Source organism: Furipterus horrens, unplaced genomic scaffold, assembly GCF_987537825.1.
Source record: "Furipterus horrens unplaced genomic scaffold, mFurHor1.1.pri manual_scaffold_5, whole genome shotgun sequence".
NCBI lineage: Eukaryota > Metazoa > Chordata > Mammalia > Chiroptera > Furipteridae > Furipterus > Furipterus horrens.
This window is the reverse complement of record NW_028327175.1, coordinates 40,356,962-40,378,615: the sequence shown is the minus strand read 5'-3', so window position 1 is coordinate 40,378,615 and position 21,654 is coordinate 40,356,962. Positions and strand designations below refer to the sequence as shown.

The 21,654-nt window shown below is 35.2% G+C and overlaps 1 protein-coding gene and 1 pseudogene across 2 annotated transcripts in view; one reads left to right on the top strand and one right to left on the bottom strand.

Annotated features, from left to right (window-relative positions):
- ADAMTS6 (ADAM metallopeptidase with thrombospondin type 1 motif 6) overlaps nucleotides 1-21,654 on the top strand; it is a 247,161-nt gene that overhangs the window by 46,914 nt on the left and 178,593 nt on the right. The window lies entirely within an intron of this gene.
- Nucleotides 20,010-20,157, bottom strand: LOC150008435 (small ribosomal subunit protein eS27-like pseudogene; annotated as a pseudogene).

Here is a 21,654-nt window from a genome sequence, read left to right as displayed (position 1 = left end):
TTTCTCACAGCACGCTGGCCCCACGGCAGGCAAGCAGCCTGCTCTTGTGGAGGCTTCAAAAGCCAGTGTCCTGAGAGAAACGAGTGGAAGTCCTTTTGTGTAAGTCCTTTTATAACCTCCCTTCAGAGGTCACAGCCTGCCAAGAATCAAGAGGAAGAAGTGTAGATTCCACCTTTTGATGAGAAGAGTGTCAAAGTCACAGATGTGTGGGAGGTGTTATTATGATCATCTTTGGAGAAAACCACCTGCCACACAAATGATGATGAACCCTGGCATTTCATATATAATTATTGCTTCTTGTTGACCTGACCTCTCTAGAGTTACAATGTGAAATAACTTACTTTCCCTTTTCTTTTGTAATAAACAATTTTCCTGTTATATGAACAAAGAAAAATTAAAGCTAACTAAAAATATAGGACTACTTGTTTTGTAGTTGCTTAAACCTAAAATCAGCCTCACTTTGAAAGATTATTTGACACATATAATGAAAAACAAAAAAAAACTACTCAGTTTTTCTTGTAGTCATACTTACCTTGCCCAAAGATGTGCTTCTAAATACTGGTTTGGAAAGCACATATTCAAAGGATGCATTGCCACTAGTGACTAGCATTATAACTATGTTGAATAGGAATAGTAAAAGTGGCAGGGCACCCTTGTCTTGTTCCTGAGCTTAATGGAAAAACTTTTAACCTTTCATGTTGAGTATAATATGGCTGTAGACTTGTCAAATTTGTTATATAGGCCTTTATTATGTCAAGATATGTTCCTTACATACCCACTTTTTTGAGAGCTTTTATAATGAAAGCATGTTAAACTTTGTCAAATATTTTTTTCTGCATCTACTAAGGTGGTGATATGATTATTTTTTATTCCATTAATGTGATGTATCACATTTATTAATTTGTGTTTATTGAACCATCCTTGCATCACAGGGATAAATCCTACTTGATCTGGTGTATGATCCTTTTAATGTGATTTGGCTTGTTTGTTTGTATTTTGTTGAGAATTTTTGCATCTGTATTCATCAGGGATATTCAAATGAAGTTTGAAATGACAATTTCTTTTCTGCAAACTTTTTAAGCCATCTAGAAATTATCAACTAGGTATATGTTCAGTAAATGTAACATTTTAAGCCAAGAGAGTAATAAAGATCACATTACCTTTATCTTACTATCTATTTGTCCTCTGGAGAAAGGATAGTTTATTAAATACTTTTGGCTTTAAGGTTGGAACTTATTTTCAAGATTAGCTTTAAATAAATGACTGTAAAATGATCGATACATGAGAATATTTTGAAAATCATTTTTTTCAGCAGGAAAAAAACCCTGAAAGCGTTGCCAGTTTGAAATACTGAGAAAATTTGGCAGCGTTGGCAGGGAATATTTAGAGTACACTACTCACATTCTGAGATTCTAGGCAAGTTAGAAAGAAATGTAAAGTGTTACATTTTAAAATTTCGTGATTATAATATCTTGGATAGCCCTAAAGTTACTTGATAATTACTATATTTAAATATTTAAACAATTGGAGAGTTTTTAACTTAAATCACCAGGCAGTTTTATAATGTTGGCTCCTCCAATGTTTTAGAACCTGTTAAAAGTGATCTTTAAATTCTAAGAATTAGAAATATTCTAACTTTGCAAATAAAAAGAGAACTGAGAGACTCCTCAAGGTCAGTGCTAAAAAAAAATGATGGTATCAGGTAACAACCCAAAAACCCTATTGAAGGGGTTTACACAGGCCAACATGGGTCCAATTAAACACAAAAATAATAAATTATAAGCTGTTGAAAAAAAATAGTAATTGATGAATTCATAAATAGTAAAGAATGAGAGGCTCTTCTAATACAATGCTAAGGGTTGACTGGTTAGTATAAAGGAGATCTGGAGTTGGGAAATCATCATGATAAAGGTTAGATCAGGCAAGGGTCATGTATGGATGCTCAGTCTAGGGGGAAATTTTGATGAGGAAGAGGATAATTGACTGACTTCAAGTTTCAGTTAGCTTATCAATTTGCAAGCGAGAGAAAAAATCCCAGTAATTTTGACGTGGAGAAATTAAGGCAACAGCTTGACAAGGTAATAAAAGTTTACAGAATGAATGAAGGGCAGATAGACCTGATGTGTCTATAGATGTGATATACTGGTCAAGAATGCCTGCCTTCTCATCACTCCAGACAAATGCAAAATGAGGAATACTTTATTAAAAGAAAGGAGGATGGACTGTGTCCTTTAAAAATGTCAATGTCATAAAAGACAAGAGAAGACTATGGAAATGTTCCCATTAAAAGAGATTGAAGAGACATGATGACCAAATGTAATACCTGACCCTAGACCAACCTCTACTGGAGGAGATAAAAATAAATTCCATAAAGGACATTATTAGGTCAAATAAAATATGGACAATAGATTAGGTAAACTTATTATATCAGTATAAATTTATGAAGTTGATAGTCTTTGGGGTTATACAAGAGGATAAACACCTAATTGATGTTAGAATATTTTTTAAAGCAAAACCAAAAACTTCCCAAAGAATAATTTCATTATTTAAGAAGCTAGTAAGAGATCCATTACTTCGAGACATTTGAAACCATATCTCCTAAAGACATGAAGGAGATTATTTGATGAAGGCATCAAAGGGAACAACACCATGATGTAATTACCTATGGTGTCTGATTCTTTCTGTGATTGTGGCAACTGGTATAACCAAAGCTGTGAAGAAACGTTGTTGTCATAAGGATAAAACAAAAACATGAATGAGATTATTGGTTCTAATTTATTATTCATATTATTTGGGGATACTCAGGTATGTAAGTTAAAAAAAAAAAGACCCTAACTTCCTTTGGAATATGTAGAATTAAAGAAGAAACAACATACATTATTTTCAGTAACTTGAATGACCATGTATAGTGTTTATGAAAACAGTTGCCTCACCTGTGCTGGTATATTAACCATGTCTTTGTTCACACCTTGCTTTGGAAATCCCTTTGCTTCTGCCCTGCAACTCTGTCTGTAATTAGATTAATTAATTCTCTAATCTACCTTACTTTCCATCAGCTCACTGAAATTTTTGGCAGCATACTCCATCAATACCTCCTTACTTATTTTCTTCTCTGTGTCTTTGACCCAGTTATAGTCTCTCTTGTGAACTATTGTATTTAAAGAAGAACCCTCATCAACTCAGACAGGTTAAAAATCCTTGAATAAACAAACCACCAGACCACTCTCTTCACTAGACCTGGTGTATGATGAAACGTCCCTTTTCTGTGGTTTCGTTAGTATAATATACTTTTATCAAATTCTAAATGGAAAGAAACAGGTTATACCTAAGTGAATAAAACTGACTTTTTTCAGTGACTTCCTAGTTATGCTTTCAAAAATCCAAAGGGCTGGCATTACTATGTAATCTGTTAGGTTCTAATTATTTTTGCTTCTAAGAAACTTTGTGATTCCAATCTTGGAGAGTTCTCATGAACACCATGTATCTTGTTCTCCTCTTTTAACCAAAGGAATACACTTCTAATGATAAATTCCAAGAATGGGTTAAAGGTGACATTTTTTTTCACTTGAATGATACCACAAAGTGATTACTAAATCTGCCAATCTATACCCATTGATTAATTTCTTTATAAAGCCTGAAAACTGAAATCTCATTATGCCTATCAGACCATTCCTTCCCCAACTAATCACATGGACAGGAAAAACAAACAAACTTAGCCAAACAACAGAAACCTATTAATAACAAATATGTACAGGGAAAGGGATGAAGACTACATTTTACTAAAAGCTATCTTGGGCTAAACACTATGTATACATTGTCTCAATTTCAAAAAGAGAAATGTACAGATTTCTTTTAATGAAAAAAATATTGTCTCAGAACCTCCACTATTAAATTAAATTATTTTTATTATTATTGTTATTTATGTACACATTTGAAACTTAGTAAAAGTTCTTTATAGCTTATAGAATCATAAAACTAAAATTAATTATAAATAACAAGAAAAGTACAAAACCAATAAAAGTCACATCACCATTAATATGAAGGCAAGAACTATTATTGAAACTAATTTGCCTTCTTATAGTGACTATGACACAGGGTTCTGAGTTCAGCATGCCTAGATCACTGTACAGTAACTTCTCCCATCAATTCTCTCTGTTCACCCTGTTAGAAAACTTCATTTATATGGCATATGACCTCATTTGGCCTTCACTTGACACAAAAATGTTTTTTAGGTAAATATTCCTCTGTTGGTTTCTAATTAGGCTAAGATAATTCAAGTACTGCTATTTGGAGACAATGTGATTTAGAACAAAGTACTATATAGCAGTACTTTGTTTTAAGATGTTCATTCACTTTATATGTTTAGTTTTACCATACTTATGGTTATTATTTAAAATAAGGTTGTTATCATAAAGAAAATTTAAAACTAAAAAGATATATATATTTCAGTAAACTCTTACTAGGAGAAGTTTTTGGATTCCCAAGATGAGAGACATTGCATTATCAGATTAATCCTTAGAACAAACCTAATAAATTGACATTTTAATCATTTTATAGATGAGAAAATTGAGGTTCAGATAAATTAAATAACGTACCTCATATCCCACAGTCAGAAAGATTTAGGAGAACTCTTAAATGCAGTGAACTATGGAAGGGTGGTAGTTGGATGAGTGATAAGGATTTGGTTGCATTTTATATTTAATGTAACACTCTTAGAACAGTTATTATACACATTCTGTCATTTATTTATTTACTCTTTTGGTCCCAAAACTTAGGTAGGTATCTAAAGTAGGAGAGTGCTATGATATTTTAAAGCTCACTGGTGTTTCACTTCACTGAATAGTCTTTTGTATATGGTAGCATATGGTAGTCTACTTTTTGTTGTTGTTGTGAGAAGACCAACCAACAAACCTCATTGTGAAAGTTTCCAGGGTAATCCAATAGTTTAATCCACATGAGGTGCACATCAAATGTGTTTTTGTTGCTGTGTTTCTACACCAGTCTCTGAGACCATTAATGTCACTACTTTAAAACTGCTAATGGTTATCTATTTGGAGTAAGAAACTTATTCATGCAGCTCAGTGTCCTGTTCCATCACTCAGACATCCGGCTGACTTGACCTAACCATGAATCGGAAGTTTACAATGACTTTACTGTCAACCTGTCAGACATTTCAGACCTTTGATTTAAAAGGCACACTGCAACTATATATAAAGTATGAAATTCTAGTCCTCTGTTGGATAATTATAAAATTTTTAAAAATGTGATATTGAGTACCTAGTCCTAATAGTTTAATGATTGAGGAATGAAGGCTTTTAACCAACCTATGAGATACATTTTTATCTCTTAGTTAGAATATGCTTTATGGAGTGAATATGAATATAATTTATGTTAAGGGTAATTATAAATAATGTATAGAGCTAGTTTTCTAGCTTCAACACTGAGGTTCAGGCCAACAGTTTAAGTTTTATTTCTTAGCACTAAATATTTTTATTAAAATAAATAATAGATCATCTATGCTGAGATAATAAGCATCGATTATCAAATATACTGCCTCATATCTTAAACCAAAGAATGACTCCAAGATGGAATTTCAGGTACATGGAAGGGAAACATGAGATAATTTTAAAATTATATATATATTTTTTCATTACGATTTATCCCCCCCATCTTCTCCTACCTTTACTCCCCAATAATTTTGAAATTGTAAAAATTTCAAGTAACTAATATATAAACTAGCTTGCATTATGGTTCTTCCATAACAAATCCAGTGAAATCATCTTTTTTCCCCTGATAATCATTTTGTACCCATCAGGATTAAAATGTTAATAGTCAATGCTTGTTATGATCTTGATTAAAGAATCGAATAGTCAATGCTGACTTGTTAAGGTACCGTGTCCTAGGCCCCATATCCCTGATATTTAGGATAAATTGGCATAACATTTCCGAAAGGCATTTTGTCAGTATGAATCAACAGCGTTAAACATTTTCATACCTTTTGATCCATCAAGTGCATTTCTAGGAATCCCTTTTAGGGACATAAATAGATATGTGACCAAAGATTTGTGTACAATGGTATTCATTGCCATATTATTTATAATAAAGGAATATAAGATGCAACTTAAGTATCCAGTAAAAGAGGATGTTTAAATTTAAATTTTCAAACACATACAAAATTAGAATAGATATACTCATCACCTAACTTTAAGAAATAATATTTTCAAAAAAGAAATACTGAGATGTTTTCAATGTCAGACATGATAATAAATGGGTTGGAATTCAATCAGAACAAAACCGACTAAAGATGTGGGAAAGAAACAATTGGTATAATTCTTTGTAGAGCACTCACAACCCTGGTACTATTATAGCTTAAGTGGTGAATTAAAGAGCTTAGGATGGAGAGGTTCTGGTAAAGTAAACTAAAATCTGGTTACCGCAAACAGCTTCTCTTTTCTCTGACCATAGAGGTCATCACTGCCCCGTTATTCTTAGTCCTTCCTCCATGCCCAGCCCAAAGGAGTCATGAGAAATTGGAACTGACCGCAGCGAACCTTCCGTTTGGGCAGTGTTTACACTGTAAAATAGTTCACATGCTGCATTATTCCTTTTGCTAATTTTTAAGTTCCTACAACCTCTTTTTCTCCAGTATTGCAAAATTGGCTGTATTTGCCCATCTCTTTGTAAAATACTTAATAATTGGTGATGATATCACACCACACTAAACAGGTAGAATGAGCATCCTTCTGTCCTAATGATTTTGAAATTTACTGAGAATCAGACTTTGTTTTGAGAAATGACTGAACTTCATATAGAAGGGATGACTCATAAAATATAAATAATAATATAAGAAATGAAGTATTAATGACAACAAATATAATAAAAATGATAAAGTTATTTACTGAGTAATATTGTGAAACAGTCCCCTGCTAAGCACTTTATACATATCAAGTTATTTAAGTTTCATAGCAGTTTTTTATAGCTTATACTGTTATTATCCTCACTTTACAGTTAAAGAACCTGAGGTACACAGGAGACTTGCCCAAGGTTACCCAGCTAAGAAATGGCAGAACTGAGATTTAAGCTTAGGTCTGGCTGACTTTAGCTTGTAGTCCTTGCTGTCCCCAATATTTATTGGTATCTAGTTATGCCAGGCACTGTGTTTCCATTCATGAATGAAACATCCATGCTTTCTGTATTCCTGGAGCTGATATTCTAAGAAGGAAAAACAGGCAATAAACAAGTAAACGAACACAAATTTACTAATTGTCATGAAGTCTATACAGGAAAAAATGAACAATGAAAGAGAACAAGAGGGGACATACTTAGGTAAGGGAGGTCAGTAAAGGCCTCTCTAAGCAGTGATGTTGAAGCAGGCACCGGAAACATGAGAAGGGGTCAGTTGTGAAGGGTAAAGGGAAAAACTCTTCAGTCCTGAGGTGAGAAGTAGACTGGTGTATCTGAAATGAGATGACATCACTGTAGGGAGAAAAAAATGTGTGAAAAGAGTTTGGAGATCAAGTAAGGGTCAGGGCTCCACTGTCTGATGGGCTTGGTCCTTTATTTAATGCTCTGCTGTTACCCTGAAATTCTGAATTTTTGAACATGGGACCCAGCATTTTCATTTTGCCCTGAGTCCTGCAGATTGTGTAGCCAGTCCTATTTGTGAGTTTTGGGAAGGAAACTAGATGGCATTATAAGTATAATGGTGTCTTCAACGTATTTTATGCCAAGGATACACCTTGATGGCTCAACATCAATATGTAGGAATTAAAATCGAATGGAACAGCCACAACCCAAAATATAAATGTCCAATTCCAAATGAGTACATTCAGAATTCAACTTGTTCAGGAGAAAGTGTGGCTCAAATCAGATAACCATGGGAACAATATTGAGACTTTCATATGTCCAAGGCAGATGACAACTAACACCTTCTCTAAACATTTTTTAGAAGTTTTAATTAGTAGATTCAAAGCTTTTTCTTGAGAAACATCTTAGCTTCGACTGCAGATACTCTTGGCTTATCATCTGGGGGAAAACACTGTTTTGGCTTTTTAAAGTATTAGAAAATCCAAGCACTCTGCATTTTCTTTCAGTTAGATGAATGGAATACCTATGCTCCTGGCTTTTCCCAAAGACGCCAACCTTAAATTGCATGTGTAGCAAAAAACAAAAAGTGTAGATGATATAAGTGATTTTATAAAGGGAAACAGTCTGGGGGAGCTGCTAGTTCTCCACTCCTCTAGCTTAATAAAAGTGTATTCTGAGGAGTATGATATAAGCACATCTGGGTCATGTTAGTCTGATGCATTGTGGACACTCAAGAAGTGTTAGCTAATTTGAAAATAACCTTAACTCATTACAGAATGGCCTTCATTAAGTGACCCTTTACTGTGCATCTATAAAACTATCAACAGGATAAAATTTTATCTGTTACCTGAATGAAGTGTCCTATGGAAACTTTTTTAAAGATTATATTTTATTGATTATATTGTTACAATAGTTCCAATTTTTCCCCTTTGCTCCCCTCCACCTAGCGCCCCCCCGCCCCCAACAATCCCCCCCCACAAGTCCATGCCCATGGGTTGTACATACAAGCTTTCCCACTTCACCCTTTCATATATTCTTCCTCTTCTTCTTTTTTTAAAAAAAATAAATAAATAATTATTTTAACAATAAAAAATAACAATCCCTACTTCTTAGACTTAAGACCCTTTATAATCTTATAAAGGACAATGGGCAAAGATCTCGAGCTCCTCTAGCTGCTTCAAGCTGGACATGGTCGTCGTCCTACCTACCCTTGGGTCCAGAAATCCCTGATAAGAGTGGGAGTGTGTGGAGGGGAGGGTGGCCTTCCCACATGGAGAAGGATCGTGCAGACTCCAGGTCAGTTGGCTGTCCCAGGACAACGGCATGCTTGGTTTAACAGGCTGGCATCCTTGCTGTATTCTGGGGGCAACAGATTTGGCAACAGGGTTAAAAGGCATCATTCAATTCATAACCACTAGATGACAAAAGGCAGGTATTAATTTTTCACTGTCCCACATTAGGGAAATAAAGGACTTCTTTGGAGGAAGGTGTGCCAGGCACGTCTCACCTGTCCAAAACCCTTTTGCCCACTATACTTAGTTTGGGCTCAGGGGAATATTTTAGGTTCCTCCCTTCAGACCTCTGGGCTCTTTCTGTCCAAGCCATTAGGATAGAAAAGAGAAACCAGTTTTAAAATGAAGCCCACAGACCACCCCATACTTCACCAACCCAGTCACTTAGTTCAGTCAAACCATTGAGTCTCAGGAGGCAACGATGCAGACAGGATTAAGTGAGGCCTATACATACAATCACTCAGGTAATGAGATCATAGGCTTATGTCCTTTGAAAACAGAAAACACATGTTAATTTATGTAATATAACCCATAAACAAGTCTCTAAATCTGTAAGACTGTCTTATTGGAAAGACATCCAGTTGCAAGGCATTTGACATTCTTCTTGCCTGTAAATTAAACATCTTGGATGATACCATAGACATAGTTTAACTTTCAAATGAAAACAAATTTTAAATGAAAAGAAACTTTAGAGACAGTTAGCTGCACTACTTTATATTCTACCACTGAGCATTGTGGTTTTCCTTGAATCATGATTTTTCTCCCTAAGATTACCCTCCTTGTCATTAAAGGGACTGCATTAAGTCCATGTTTTAGTTTATCCTGTTCATTTGCATAAACAACAAGAGCAGCAAATGATCACTTATGATCTTTAGTTCTGCTTTGCTGAAACTTACGCAAGGAACATTTAGGGTGACCTTCAGTCTGCCCCTCAGGGCACAGAAGCTGAGCCACATACCTGGCACTCAGCCTTGCCTGTAAACACCTATCTTTTCCAAGTCCTTCTGGTTTTCCATTGTGCCTTAAGGTCCCTTCTAGCCATCTTTCAGGAAAACAACCTTCATTCCTTCCCTAAAAAGATTGCTATGAACCACACAACCAACCAAGGTACCGGGCCTTTTATCTCGTGGGCTTTTATTACCTTTGAAAGTCAATCCCAGTTCCTTAGGGCTTTTTGGTAACAACCAGAGCCCAAGCATGTCTCCTTTAGGCATGACATTCCAGTCAAAGTCTTGGTCAAAAAAACCTCTATTAACAACTGGTCTTATTAGTTTCATGCAAAGAACCTTATGTCATTACTTAGTTCTTTAGAATGCCAAACTCTGGAGGGATCAGATAGCCTATGGGAACTTTTTTAAAAAGTTTTTATTATGAAGAATTTCTATTAGGAAATATTTGTATTTTTCAAAGGATAGATATACAACAAAAATGATATAATTCTTTATATTTACCATTTTGTTTGACAACCTGAAAGCTTACAGCCAAATTTAATCTTTAATACAATAATATCTGCTTTCTAACCCTCATAATAAGGCTGGCATATTTGCTTCTTCTTTATTAGACCATTTAAAAGTTTATGAAACATGTTTAATAACACTAGTAGTAAAGTTAATTCAAACATGAATCAAAAAAATTTTTGTACGTCAAATTAATGAAATTTCAGAAGTCTCGAGTCATGTTTCTAATATATATATTGAGTGGTACTACAAAGTGATTGCTATTAGGTTCATGCATACTGATATGGAATAATTTTTAAGATATATAGCTAAATTTAAAAAAAAGAAAAGGTGCCAAACCTCAGTAGTATGGTCAGTGGTGCTCTGGTGTCTAGAAAAAAAAGCGCTCTGGTTCAGAACAATTTTAGATTTCCATGGTGTAAATGCGCCTACAATGTCTTATTCCAGCTACTGGCATGAAGTCACTGAATGTGGAGTTTACTATTGGCTCTTATGAGTCAGAAAGAGGTGACTCCCGCACACTGCTGAATAGTGTAATGCATATATTAGGAATTCAAAAAAGTAAATGTATAAAATGCTCATGGTATAACCTTAAGTGAAAAGGCAAGTGTATGTATTACACATTTATTGCATATTTATAATAATTGCATATAATCATGTGTCTAAGCACACATGGGCACCCATATGGTATCCATTTTTATTTCAAAGATACATACTTGTAGATGTGTGTATGGGGTGGGGGTGTTGGAAGGAGAGAGACAGAGACAGAGACCATTGTTTGTCAGATGTTAGAAAAATGAAAGTCCTACCAGCAAAAACAGTCCTCTCCACAACAATATAGAAAAGAAGAAAGCTGATTTATTGTTAGGTAAGCATGGCAGAATATATGCATATAGGTAGCCTGCTAAAGACTACAAAGTTAGTATGAAATCTCACATAATTTATACGGCAAAGAAGAGGAAAGAACAAGAATTTCTCTTATTACTTTGTGACAGTCTCTGTGCATCTCATGAGAGCCCTGAGCTAATTCTGGTGGTATGTACTTGTATATCTAGGTTATTTGTCCTATAACCTTGTGTATGAGTATTTCTCTGCTGTAAAAAATCTCCCTTGAGAGATTTATCTATATTCCAACAATAGGAGTAAGGACTTAGGTTCACCATGTTTTCAAGGAAATACTGTTCAAAAGGGGGCAGGGGAGAAGTGGTCTCTGCCCTTTATAAATAGGAGAAAATAATTTTTATTTACCCTTAACAGGTTGGAATGAAGACTAGAAGGAAATGCCAAAGTGTTTATAGTGATTATTTGGTGGATTGGTTTTATTTTTTAATGATTGCATGTATTTTCCAGACATTTCTAACAAACACATATATCTTCTAATCAGGAAAAAGGTTATTTAAAAAACAGAGATGATGGGAGTTGATTTTATGATGAGATTATGTCATTGTATTTTATTCTGTTGATATTCCTTTTGTGTGTGTGTGTGTGTGTGAGAAAGCAAAAATGTGCATATTTATTCAATCCCCTGGATGATTCTTGGCCTAGTAAAAAAATTTTTATTTTCTTTTTTTTTAATTTAATTTTATTGTTTTTCTATTACAGTTGTCCCATTTTTCCCGCCATTTCCCCCCACACACACCCAGCCCACCCTTTCTCCCACAGTCATTCCCTACCCCTTTGTCCATGGGTTATTTGTACTAGTTTCTTTACTAGACTCTTCCCCTATTTACCCCTTCTCGCCACCCCGACCCCCGATAACTGTTTTTCTGCTCCTTGTTCAACTTTGTTCATTTGTTTGTGTAGTTCCATAGTCTCCCGTATTAGGTGAGATCATATGGTATTTGTCTTTCATTGCCTGGCTTATTTCGCTAAGCATAATTCTCTCTAGTTCCATCCATGTTGTCGCAAATGGTAGCAGTTCCTACTTTCTGCTGCATAGTACTCCATTGTGTAAATGTACCACAGTTTTTAATCCACTCATCTACAGATGGGCACCTAGGCTGTTCCGAGCACTTGGCTATTCTAAATGGTGCTGCTATGAACATAGGGGTGCATAGGTTCTTTTGAATTGGGGTTTCAGGATTCTTTGGGTATAGTCCTAGCAGTGGAATCCCTGGTTCAAAAGACAGTTCCATTTTTAGTTTTTTTGAGGTAATTCCATACTGTTTTCCATAGTGGCTGCACCAGTCTGCGTTCCCACCAACAGTGCACTAGGGTTCCCGTTTCTCCACATCCTCGCCAGCACTTGTTTGTTGATTTGTTGATAATGGCCATTCTGACTGGTGTAAAGTGGTATCTCATTGTGATTTCTATTTGTATCTCTCTGATGGCTAGTGATTTTGAGCATTCTTTCATATGTCTATGGACCCTCTGTGTTTCCTCCTTGGAGAGGTGTTTGTTCAAGTCTTTTGCCCTTTTTTTTTTTAATTACACATACACATTTGTCGTTCTTTTTAAAAAATTAATTAATCTGTTCATTTATTTATTTTTAGAGAGAGGGGAAAGGAGAAAGAGAGGGAGAGAAACATCACTGTGTGGTTGCCTCTCACTTATGCCCCCAACTGGGGACCTGACGTGCAACCTAGTCATGTACCCTGCCTGGGAATCGAACCAGCAATACTTGGTTCGCAGGCCGATGCTCAATCCACTGAGCCACAGCAGCCAGGGCTTTTTGTCCATTTTTTAATTGGGCTGTCTGTCTTCTTAGTGTTGAGATGTGTAAGTTCTTTATATATTTTGGAGATCAATCCCTTGTCTGAGGTATCATTGGCAAATATATTTTTGCTTATGGTTGGTTCCCTTTTCATCTTACTGGTATTTTCTTTAGCTGAGCAGAAACTCTTTAGTTTGATGTAGTCCCATTTTTTTATTCTTTTCTTTATTTCCCTTGCCTTAGGAGATGTATCGGTGAAAATATTGCTATCTGAGATATCTGAAAATTTCCTGCCTATGTTTTCCTCTAGGACTTTTATGGTGTCACGGCTTACAATTAAGTCTTTGATCCATCTTGAGTTTATTCTGGTGTATGGTGTAAGTTGGTGGTCTAGTTTCATTTTTTTGCATGTCCCTGTCTAGTTCTCCCAACACCATTTGTTGAAGAGGCTCTTTTCACTCCATTCTATGTTCCTTCTCCCTTTGTTGACTATTAGTTGACCATATAGACCTGGGTTTATTTCTGAGCTCTCTATTCTGTTCCATTGATCTATATGTCTGTTTTTATGCCAGTACCAGGCTGTCTTGATCGCAGTGGCTTTGTAGTATCATTTGATGTTGGGTATTGTGATTCATCCTACTGTGTTCTTCTGTTCCAAGATTGCATGGCTATTCGGGGTCTTTTTGGTTCCATATAAATTTTTGAAGTATTTGTTCTAGGTCTGTGAAATATGTCACTGGTATTTTAATAGGGATTACGTTGAATCTGTAAGTTGCTTTGGGTAGTATGGCCATTTTAATGATGTTGATTCTTCTCATCCATGAACATGGAATTTGCTTCCATTTATTTGTATCTTCCTTAATTTCTTTCTTCAGAGATATATAGTTTTCTGAGTACAGGTCTTTTATTTCTTTGGTTAAGTTTATCCCTAGGTACTTTATTTTTCTTGTTGCTATAGTAAATGGAAATTTTTTTAAGTTTCTATCTCTGACATTTTATTGTTGGTGTACAGAAATGCTTCTGATTTCTGAATATTGACTTTATACCCTGCTATTTTGCCAAATTCACTTATTATGTTGAGTAGTTTATTAGTGGAGTCTATAGGATTTTCTATGTACACTATCATGTCACCTGCAAATAATGACAGTTTTACTTCCTCTTTTTCAATTTGGATGCCTTTTATTTCTTTTTCTTATCTGATTGCTGTGGCTAGAACCTCCAACATTATGTTGAATAGAAGTGGAGAGAGTGGACATCCTTGTTTTGTTCCTGATCTCAGGGGGAATGCTTTCAGTTTTTGTCCATTGAGTATGATGTTGGCTTCAGGTTTCTCATATATGGCCTTTATTATGTTGAGGTATGCTCCCTCTATTCCCATTTTGCTGAGAGTTTTCATTATAAATGGGTGTTGTACTTTATCAAATGCTTTTTCATCATCTATGGATATGATCATGTGGCTTTTGTCTTTCATTTTGTTTATGTGGTGTGTTACATTTATTGATTTGCAAATATTAAACCATCCTTGAAACCCTGGGATGAATCCCACTTGATTGTGGTGTATGATCTTTTTAATGTGTTGCTGGATTTGGTTGGACAATATTTTGTTGAGGATTTTAGCATCTATGTTCATCAGCAATATTGACCTGTAGTTTTCTTTCTGTTGTGTCTTGACCTGGTTTTGGAATTAGGGTAATACTGGCTTCATATAAAGAATTTGGGGGTTTTCCCTCTTCTTGGATTTTTTGGAATAGTTTGAGAAGGGTAGGCATTAATTCCTCCCTAAATGTTTTGTAAAATTCACCCATGAAGCCATCCAGTCCAGGGCTTTTATGTGCTCAGAGTTTTTTTGATTGCTGTTTCAATTTCACTCTTTGTTATCAGTCTGTTCAAGCTTTCTACTTCTTCTTGATTCAGTTTTGGAAGATTATATGTTTCTAGAAGTTTGTCCATTTCATTTAGGTTGTCATGTTTCTTGCCATACAGTTATGTAGTAATTTCTTACAACTGTTTGTATTTCTTTGATATTGGTCATTATTTCTCCTCTTTCATTTCTGATTTTGTTTATTTGGGTCTTCTCTCTTTCTTTCTTGATGAGCCTGACTGATATTCCTTTTAAAAATCTCAGGTTGTTTATTGCTTATGTATGTGTGCACAAGCTCATCACTGTGTCCCCCCTTTTTCTTTCTTTTCTATTCTGGGGAATACATAAAGGAGCACAGAAAATGGCCTTGTCTTCAAAGAGCTTATAATATTTTCAGGGAAATAAGCTTAATTTGTATGGAATACAATTTGTATGGAATAGCAGTGAATGATACAAGCAAACAATATATAATCCAGGACTGCATTGTATATAGTATATTGTTGTCCTAGTTAAGAAAGGAAAGAAATCAGAGCATTCTTAAGTTCAGAAAAGTTATTTGGAAGAGGTACATTTGGTTGAAGGTTGTTTTTAACCAGATAAAAATCCCTTCAGATGAGTGTAACAAATAAATCAGAGCAAAAGGCAGGAATGGACCTGGAGTTTTTTAAGGAGCTTCACATACTGGGGAGAAGTGAAGAAGTATATATAGAATAGATTGCTTGAACAAGAAGACCTTAGAAACATGAAGGCCAATTCAGAGACTTTGGAACAAATCAGACTTAAGGGACTATACTGAATTATTGCCATCTTGAAAGAAAGATTGATAGAGTTGATGATTGATTCCATATCAGGAGAGGATAGAGAAGAATGAATTAAAGATTATCTAAGAGGTCAGGGAGTATAATCATAGTACAGAAAAAATTGTAGGAGAAAATAATGCATTTTATATTTATTGTGATAATTTTACATCTAAATTTGTAATGTCCACTTGTCAGATGCTGTGTAGGTTGGATTGTATCCTCCAAAAAAAGACATGTTGAAGTCCCATCCCTCATGGCTCAGAATGTGACCTTATTTGGAAAAGGGGGCATTGCAGATATAATTAAGATGAAGTCATATTGGAACAGTGTGGGCCATTAAGCCAGTATGACTGGTGTTCTTAGAAGAGACATGGAGACAGACACACAGCCACATGACCACTGAGTCAGATAGCAGAGTGATGCACATATAAGCTAAGGAACCCCAAAGATTGCTTGCAAATACCAGGAGCTAGAGAAGGCAAAGAAGGATTCTCTCCTACAAGTTTCAGAAGGAACATAGGCCTGCTGACACTTGATTTTGAACTTCTGCCCTCCAGAAATGTGAGGCAATAAGCTTGCATTGTTTTAAGCCACCCAGTTGTGGTAATTTGTTATGGCAGCCACAGGACACTAATACAGAGGCTGACACTATTCTTGGATTCTTTTTATCCATCCCATTCCCCAACTTTCCCCCTGGGAAAAAAATTGAAAACAAAATACGAATAGGTAAATGGAGTCAAAAATAGAGAATAGTTTGTTAATTTTTTCATGTATTTTTATTTATTAGTATTTTATTCTCTTACCTTCATCATTTTTAAATTAGATTTTAGTACAGGCCAAATCATCTCATTGGATTGTGCAGGGATATTTAGAGTGTGTGCTCTGTATGTGCTTTTAGGGAATAGTTAAAGATAGTGAGATATCTTTCCAGCTTGTTTGGCAATGTAAAATCCCATCATCTACCTTCTCAAGATCATCAGATGTCAGAATGAAGGGACAGTTTAGCCATGTGAAATGGGAAGAATGTGGAGATTACCAAGGAAACAAAACCAGCATGGGTCACAGAGCATGTGGGTAATGGCATCTGCTCAAATGCCTTGAGGATCTGCTGTAATAAAAGGAAGTAAAAAAGGAAGAGAGTAGCAAATGCTTGTTTTTGTCACTCTTTCCAAAGAGGTCCCATTGAAGCACTTGTATTAATGGGGTTGACTTAACTGACAAATTCAATTTTTTAATGATTAAAATGAGATCGAGGTCATATCTCATTTTAGATGCTGCTCCCTTTCCCCTTAATCTTGGTTTCTGGCCTATTATGTATGGAAATATATATGTCTTCCATGGGGGAATAGCCCCCCTCCTCTTTTTTTTTTTTTTTTTCCTGTTACATTTTAGAGATTGGTCAATTAGGCTACCAAATATTTGATATAATTTGGAAAGTAAAACTTTTAAGTGCATGTGGACACATGATTTATTTTGGAACTCACAGTGCCCAACTTTTTATTTTATTTTCTTGTGTGAAAATATATACTTTGAGACTTACAGACTTTTGAATATAAATTCCTTTTCTCAGAAGAGTATGCACTGTCCATTTGGTTTCCATGCAGAACTCTCCCTTTGAACATGTTGATTAAGAGCAGTCTTTATTTCCCTAAGAAGTTAATTCTATTATCAGCTGTGAAATCTGAGTAGGTCTACACTTTTGCTAGTTTAGATAATTTCTAGCATTGCTATCTTATTGCAGGATTAACTACAGCAAGAGAAAATGTGCCAATGTAGAAAATTTTAGGCTAAAAAGAAGCCAGTTAACTCATATTTGTATAGCGTGTTAATAATACAACTAATTTGTAGTACTTAATATTCTTATTTTGTTATTAATTTGATTAAATAAAATGCCAGAACATTTTTAGTATTCATTCTTAATAAGACATCATAAGGCTATTTAAATGGTGCTTAAGCTCTTTTGATGTATTAGTTGTTTTCTATAAAATCTGAGTTGACTGTAATCATAGTTCATATTTGCTTTATTCAGACTCTAGTTTTTTATTTTTTTTTAAATGAAGCATAACAGTGATTAATGGCTCAGCTGGCTAAGAACATAGGAAGATTTGAGTGCTTAGCCAAAAAAAAAAAAGTTTTTCTTTCTGAATTTCCATACTTTTCAATTTGAACCATTTGACATCTTTGTTTTTGTAGGTCAAATAGTCAACTTCATTGGTTCAACCTGTTATTTATTTTAGAATAATAAAGCCCATATTCTACCCTGCTCTAGCCACCTATATGCAAGATTATAACATATGAACTATAAAATGACAATTTATCTTATTTATACATCTTTTGGCATAATTAGAATGGATTTTCAGATTGGAAACATAGTTTTTGAGAGCTTCTGCAGTTTATCACTATTTAAGTTGGGTGATTTTTCAACTAGACAAGACTACATCAAGCTTGAATTTTCATAACAAAACATCAGCTATTTCTAGTATCTATAACGTAGATTTTGTTTTGTTAGTAACACAGAACACCTATACGAATGATGTTTCTTAGCAACCCCCAACTCTTGCAGTTAGAAAGGGTTCTCCAAAAGGACTTTTATCCTTCTAGGATAGTCCTTATTTTATACAAATTATATTATTAAACCAAGTAATACAGCTTTCAAAGACCCAGTTTATAGCTGTGTGTCTCCCTCTCTCAATTTCCTTCCCTCCTTCCAGTCCCTTCTTTCCATTCTTCCGTTATTATATTAGGAGTTGGTGAATATTATTCATTCCCTGAACTTCATTAACATGTAGTCTAATTCAGGGAAGCATGCAAAGAAAATATTACTCAGTGTTTCTGTGTAAAAACTTGATGAAGAATTCTTTATATAATTTAATGTTAGAAGAAGTTTCTCTTAGCACCCAGACATGCTTCCTATTATTAAATAATGAAGTTTAATGGAAATACAAATAAATCCCTTACTAGTTTAAGTCATTTTTTTTTTTTTTCTTTACAAGACGTCTGGCGGTAGATAGTCCTGAAACAGGTGTAGTGGCTCCTTCTACATTTCCACTCTGCTATACTTAGCCTGTGGCTTTCATTCTCTTTCTGTGGCTTCCAGACCCAATGTGGCTGCTGCACTTCTGGACATTACATTTACTTTCCAGGCAGGAAGAAGAATTAAGAACATTATTTTTGTGAGGCTTTCTCCCACTCCCTGCAAAGAAGGGAAGTCCTCATCAGGGACTTCTACCTGCATCTTATTGTCTAGAATTGTGTACCGTGCCTGAGAGTATTTGAGTTCTTAGTCTCTATAGTACAGGAAGGCAAGGGAAAGAGGCAGTGAAATGGGTACTGAGTGACACCATGAAGCGACAAATGATAAAACATTCAACACTAGTAAATTTCAGGCCAGTCGAGTTGATCTTTGCAGTCTAAAAGCAGATGTGCTTTGAAAACATCAGGATCCCAAAGAAATCCTGTTATTGGTGAAATGATAGCTTAAATAAGCAAAAGGAGTTTCACCTCTTAAATTGATTTCTGATAATCACATTGACTACGGGGAAATGAGCAATTAGAATAAGGAAGCAAAGAAGACATACTAGGATTAGCTCTAAAAAGTTAAGCGACCTTATGTTTTATCTTTATTAAACCTTTCCTTTCAAAATACAGCCCTCTAAACTTCTTGAATTTCAATTTCCTGACCTTAATGAAGGTCGACTTTCATCTTTTGATTGCTTTTTAAAAATAAAAATAAAGCCTCAATTAAGGAAAATAATTTTGTGCAGTAGGTTATGCTACAGTATGATCTTAAATGGAATTTTATGTGGTTGGGTATATATGTAGTCTTGTTTGATTTGTATATGTAATCCTGTTTTAATTTATCTACAGCAGTTGTGGGTTGGTTCCCCAAGAAGCAAGATGAATATGCAATATGTTTGTGAGAACTTTTGGGATTTATATCTGTGGGGGTAGGATGGGAATCAGGATGGGACAGAAGGAGAATTAGGGCTGTGATGCAGTTGGGACCAAGGCCCCGGCCACACCCATGGGGAAGCTGTAGGGAGCTGTTCCAGCTGAGAAAGGGGGTTAGGTCTTCCTACCCTAACATTCATCTTGATGTAAAGTGCCTCCACAAGAGGGTGTGATCTTGGGCAAGGTAATCTATACAACTGAGAGTAGAGTAATTCCAGGAAAGGACTGACCCCTGAGAGCTGGCAGTGGTTGGGGAATAAATTCCTCAAACCTAATTTAACATAACTATAAGAAAATCAGACTTATGCCTTTTATTTTATTTGATTATTCTCCTTCATTTTATTATTTTATTTATATCCAACATCTGTTTATGGGGATGGTTCCCCACTCATCTTGAATCAGGGAGTGTTAGTGCTGCTTCCTTCTGAAGGAGTGTCCTTCTGCCAGCCTTGCTTTTCCTCCTGCAGGCTGAGGAGTAGCCAGCACACACGACTACTCTCTGTGCATGGTTAGAGATGGTGATGATCTTATAGCCCCCTGTGCATTTCACATCCATGATGTGCGATCGGGGCTCTACACCAGGCACTTCTTGATTCCTCTTGTCCTCTTCTGAAGAGGGATGAAGCAGAGTCTTAGAGAGAGGCTTGTCGTCCTGCAGAGGACAGCACCACAGGAAAGGCTAGCCTGAACTTACACCTTTTAGTTTTACATTACCCTTTTTAGGAATATTGTCCATGGTAAGTCCAAGATCTACTGATAAAAGTTCTCATTTAAGTCTCTGGAGTTGGATGATTAAGGAAGACTTATTCTAACTCTAAGAAGTTCTTTTTTTTTTTTTAAGATTAATATGGAAGCTTCACCTGGGTCTCCCCCACCTCCACAAATCAAGTTAATTCTGTTAAATTGTTTATTTATAACATTATTCTGCACATGCTGAATATTGAATAATAATATGAATTGTTATTCAGTTTTTTGTTTTTAATTGTTCATAGAAATATTAATTTTAGTACAGCTTCATGATTATCTTTATAATATTTTGGAGGATTCTGATGTCAGGCATAATTATCCACTCCTTTGTACTGGCTCATGCATTAACCGGCCTATATTAAAAGAGATTCTCCCCCCACCCCAACCCCCATTCTTTTTCTTGGAATAGAAACTTAAAAAGGAGAAAATTTGTCTTGGTTGTTATTCATGCCTTTTTTGCCTCTTGGATAGAGTACTATAATTTATTTTCTTTTGGCCTTTCCCTGAAAGTCATCCAGAAGCAACAGTATTTATAGCACAGAGCGGCTGTACTACTGAACATGTCTGGGGGCAAGGGGGTGGGTTATCCTCAGGAGCTTGTATTGACTACAAGAACAGCCGTCAGATGGTTTGAATTTAGATTTCACTGATTTAACACTTAGAATAATCTGGACCTTAAATCTGTGACCTGTTTGTGAGAATATGGGATCAGTAAGATGATAGCTTTAGGAATGTGGATTTTGATGAAACTAGATTAAAACAGACAACTAGTTAAATGTATGAGAGTCTCACAATTCTTATATTGCAGGGTTACAATATTTGAAGTGTAAATCCACAAGGCCAAAAAAATCAGTAGTGGATGAAGCATCATTTACTAAGCTGTCACAGGCATTGTGATTAACATTTTGGTTCATGTCTTCCTTTTATGGATTCAAATATCATTGGTAGATATTGCTAGAATTTCTATATTAAGTATTGCCTTTTCGCTCTCTCATTCTTACTCCTTTCTTCTTGGTTACTTTAAGACATAATTAGAATGGAAATTATAGAGACGGCACTTTTATAAGGCCTATCAAACTTTTACCATTGCCATTAACAATTTAAACTAATTGATGTAAGGTACTCTGAATAATTCTCACTTCTACCTTTATGTAACACTAAAGGTGTTGTACCCTTTGCATTTACAAAGTTAGCTGTGTTTTCTTCAGGTTAGATTTAGAAACAAGTTTATCTGAGATCTGATGAAATGATTTGGTTTAATCTTTTAATCTGGAACATACAGATTTTTTTTTTTTTTTTTCTCTTT